Below are 5403 nucleotides of genomic sequence, written 5' to 3' on the forward strand. Positions count from 1 at the left end.
GGGGGGTTGGTTTTTTGTTTCTTGTATGTGTATATTTTTTTGTATGTGGATGTATTTTTTGTTTCTTAATCATGTGTATGTGTGTGCATTGTGCACTGTGTGTGTAAGCATGTGTGTGCACAACTACATAGTCATAACAACTCCTCCAACTCGGCTCATTATAACCACATGGTTATTAGTAAGGATTCAAAGGAACAAGGCTATGTAGCCAATGGAGTGCTTGGAAATTGGTGGCTAAGTAAGAAAGCATTTGTGCAAGCTACATGGTATGTTTCTTCTATTCATTTTCTAATTGTAAAACATACATGTTTCTTCTAATCATTTTCTAATTGTAAAACATTTATATAATGATCATTAACCAGCTATTGTATTTACCTTATCTCATCATCTTGCTTTTTGTAGGAATTTTATGAATGAGGTTGTTGAAGAGATGCATCTTACAAACTTTATGTTGAAAAGAGTGTCACCAAGAAGAGACAATTCATTTCCATTCTTAGGGATCCCTGTTGCTGACATGCATTGTGATATTCAATATTGAAAGATGTACTTGATTTAAGAAACATGGTAGGTCCATTTGAATTCATTCATGCATATGTGCTACTAGCATTAGTAGATAAGGATATTTGGTTGTTTATACTAATTTTCTAGATGGTAGACCCATTAGAAGTCATTCATGCATATGAGTTGTTGGCATTAGTAGAAAAGGGTACTTGGATTTTTGTCCTATTTTTTAAAACTCATTTGAGGTTAAGTTTTAAAGAAAATGTTATTTTCAAGACAATAATATGCTAGATTAGAAAGGAAAAGAAACATTTTGGCTTTCCAAGCTTCATTAGGTTGATTTTTTTGCATATCAAATACCATGATGTTGGAAGGCACAAACAAGAGAAAAGGCTAGAAGTTGGACAAGCCACCAAGGGGACAAAGCAAAGATCAAACACCTTTGAGTACATGGAGGTTAGTAATGTTTTTTTGGATGTACGCAAGGTCCAAGCTGCAACGGTACAATTGAACAATATGAAATCATGGAGTAAGGGACATTTCTCTTATTTACTTGAGTTGCACTTTCTTAAATGTCTTTCTTAATAGTTTAAATTTTATAAAATTTTAGATTGTAGAGAAAACCTTGTGTTTGTTATAAAGTTGGATGAGCGCAAGGTTGTGAAAGGTCACAAGATGGAGAGGGTGACCATTAAAAATCCTTTGAAGATGCAAAAATATGGAAGTTTAAGAAGAATTTAGTGTTCAATTAGAAAAACACATTTGGTGGCTTGCTACATTTCAACCCCTTAAAGAGACACACTCCTACTTGAAGCTATTGATAAATATCCAATTCCAATTGTCATAGATGGCCAAACCAACCAAGAGTTGCTTCATTTAGAAGGATTTCTATCTTTAAACGTTGAGAGGCACATGTCAAGAGACCTAAAAACATTGAAGTGCATGCTTGGAGTGGAGATGAGTGCAAATGCAACATATCTATCCCTTTTTTACCACTCATAGCATGTGCATCGTGCAAGTGAGCAAGGACACGAATATAAGACAATATAGATGGAATGAAGAAGGAAAGAAAACAAAAAAAAGGAGTGATGAGTTTAGTCACAAAGCTACACATAACACAGACAAAATTGATGAGAATCGGGATGCAATTGTAAACATCCCATTAGAAAGAGTGCATTTTGGTGAGTTGCATGTTAAAATGCATCTCATCGCGATAACTTAATCTATTTGTATGTGGCATAGGCATGAAGAATTAAAACTAAAGAGAGAGATACAACAAGTATTGCAAGGGATGAAGCTCTTCTATCAAGCACGAGATACATGGAGGAAATGTGAAGCTATTTAAAGACACACAAGCTCAAGAAAGTAAAGGAAATATTCCCAGTAAAGTGTCCATGGGGGGTTGTACACGCACAAAAGTTTTTATCCAATCATGGTAAAAATCGATTAAATATGCATTGGAATTTCTAGAAAGCCTTATGTGAGTGTACCACAACTTTGGAATCTACCCTAATGTGAGACATTTGATAGCATGTGTTTGGAAAGAAATAGATAATGTAGTAAAGATCTAGAGATAGCCTTCCACAAATGATGAGGATATGCATAATGTAGATGTGAAAGAGTTTATTGAAGCCGTGATGGATGGTGGATGGATGGGGTGGATCACACATTTTTACACATTACATGGTATGGTTTTTCTACATGGCATGGAGGAAGAGTTACTCGATCTAATGCTCTTTGTGAAACAATTGAGTCGTTCTATCATGGCACAATTGGCTATTCTAATGCAAGGGATAAATCTTTGCAAATAGAGTTACCTCAAGCAATTCATCAAGTTCAAACAAGTACAAGTAGGCGTTCATAGAAATTGCCAAAAGCTACCCAAAAGCACAAAGGATGGTTAGCAAATAGAAGCCCTTTAGGAAAGTCTTGGATCCAAAAACATAATGTGAAATGATGTTTCTTAATGTTGGGTTCATATTTTTGGTAATTCAAAGCTCACAAGAAAATTTAATATTTTTTATCTTAGAATACCTTTAATAAGTTGACTTTGGAACATATATTATTTTTCACAAAAACATAGCATAGTGGTAATTAGTATACTTTACTTGTCAATCCAGCATTTCAACATCACTCTCTTTTAGAATCATGCACATTCATAGTTGTTGTTGTACTTGTTTCATCAATAGGGTTCCTATAATCATTTAATAGTTTAACATGGCTATGATAAATATTAAAATATAAATCTCCTTTATTATCACACCAAAGCTCCTTCATAATGATAGGACCTTCTTCTCTCATCTCTCCTTTCATGTCTTGCATGCTTGAATACGTCGCATGGTGAGAACAAAGAAATGGGAAAGTGTCTTGGGGACAATGATCTCTAGGCAATAATATGAGAGGCTCCTTAAAGAAGAATGCAAAAGGGGAGAAGAATGTACACCTTTTGAAAAAGAACAATAAGAAAGTGAAAATGATATAAATGCCTTGAGAGAACATGGAGAGCTACTAAGACAAATGAGAACATTTCTATTGAAGACAAACAAACCTCATGCAAGAGGCCATTTTTGAAGGGAGAAACATTTATGTAAGCATGGAGGCAAGAGAAACAAAGATGACTCTAGATTCTTGCTGCTCAAGCGCAAGGCAACAAATCAATTCATGGCAAGCCCCATGGGGTTACAGTGCATAAGAGTTCTCACAAGCAAGGAGATCATAGATTAGGTAAAAGACTTTACCAAAAAGGTGTGCAAAAGAAATAGCTCCAAAGCACAAAAACAAAAGAACTATCAAAGGCAAGAGAGGTAAAGGTGGTGGAGCTGGCAGTGACGGATGTGCAAGTGGAGGTGGAGGTGGACATGGTGGGGTCATGATGGATATCTTGGAAGGATATGTAGCAAGAGGTGAGGAATGAAAGTGCTATACGAGATTAAGAAGTACCAAAATAGCATGGAGCCTGTGATTGCAAGAGCTTCATTGGGGGTGAAGGAGATCATGGAAGAGTTCAAAGGTGACCTTTGGACTCAATCCAAATTTCTCTTTTTGCTTTGCAAGAGGCATGTAAAATGGCTCTAGTCTTTCTTCTTGATGACACAATCTTGTGTGTGTTCTATGTCAAAAGGCTTACTATTTGGTCATCTCGCATTTTTAAATTTTTTGATAATGAAATGTTTTCTTGATCAATGCTCAAAATCTTTTGTTCAAATCAATTAAATTTTTTATATAATAATGAAATTGTGAGGTTTTTGTTTAAATTTATATTCCTAATTGCAAATCAGTGAGCCAAATGCAACATTGTAAGCATGCTTTAAAAAATATATATTTGTAGATTCAATATAACATTATAGATATAGGTTTAAAAATATCTATGCAAATTGAAGAATAAAAAAATACAAATATATATATGTTGTATACCATAATCCCTTTAAAAAGAAAATCAAATAATGCACTTATCATTTGAAATTATATAATATTTAGTATTAGTGCTCTGTGTGTGTGTGTGTGTGTGTGTGTGTGTGTGTAGAGTTAATAGTCCCATCAATAAATGAGCCATACAATTAATTCCATCATTTGGATAAAAAGTTATATTTGAGACAAGGACAAAAATATTCTAAGTTGAGAATTGCAACAAATTGAGAGCGTAAAAATTCCAACAAAATTAAGAATTTATAATTAATATTGAGTTTGAAAAAGGAACAGAACAAGGTGTCGAATCCATAAGGTAGTCCAAGTTCTTAGTCAAGGTCCATTTACTTGCCACCATCCAAATAAACCGTATGTTAGAACAATATAGCTTGATTTGGGTAGACAGGTAATGCCGATGCTCCTTGGCTTTTTATTGCTTTACCTAGGAACAAGCACAACCTTCCATATTCTAGAGTATAATTTATAATAAAGTTAAACAAAGTGGGAGGTAGTCCAATAACAATAAGTGAAGATTATATGCAAAGTAATTATATACCAATGAGGCCCATGCTACGTGATCGATAATTTGAATTTAAGAATTCATTAATAACTAAAGGCCATATAAATAATTATGAGTTAAAGGAAGGAAATTTAAAGTGAAAAAATATAGTCTCGACTTCCCCATTGGCAGTACGATGCAGCCCTTCCTGATGAAGATCCACATTCAATTTGATTAGGTAGTACAGCTCTTATGTTGTAAAAAGGTGTGATGGCAGTAGTTTTATCATTGTTAAGGTGAATAAATGAAGCTCCTTTAGTAGTAGGCAGGTCTATTGTGGCCAATGTATGGACCCAATTTGTAGACTCTTCTAAATCCGGTAAAGGAGAAAACCAAGAGTCTTCGGGACTCTTCTCATTTTTCTCTTCTTTATAAGCTTTGACTACATTTACCAATGTCGACCTATTGGTGGTGTCAAATTCAGCAAACAAATCGATTCCTCGACATAGGGTGTGCCTTCTAAGTTTGGAGATCCGGCTTGCTCATCCTTGTGTAAATATATTCCATTTGAGCTCCAGGCATGGACCAATCCTACAGTTTGCATGAAAGGCCTTCCCAACATGATGTCATAGCCATATCCGGTAGGTTGGGGAAGTCCATTACAATGAACCACACTTGGTAGGTCAGCTCGAAGGTCTTAATCTTGATGTCTCTCTTAGAACTCCTTCTGGTTGGGCTATTGCTTCATCTTCCAATTCGACTACAAGGTTTGTGCTATCCATTTTAGGTTGTCCCCACTTGGTCCATCACTGCTTAGTGACAATGCTTACACCTACTCCACCATCCAAAATTGCAATCACGCTCTTACCTTGGTAGGAGATGGGAGGTATTGCATTGGTGTCATCACTTTCAAAGTACTGGCCCAATTTGTTAACAGGTACCTTGGGAAATTTTTGGGGGTCAATTGGGGGTTTGACTATCTCAAGATCAATGGGCTT

This window comes from Dipteris shenzhenensis, chromosome 1 (assembly GCF_047967505.1).
Source record: "Dipteris shenzhenensis isolate YYH24624 ecotype China chromosome 1, Dip_SZ_1.0, whole genome shotgun sequence".
Classification (NCBI taxonomy): Eukaryota; Viridiplantae; Streptophyta; class Polypodiopsida; order Gleicheniales; family Dipteridaceae; genus Dipteris; species Dipteris shenzhenensis.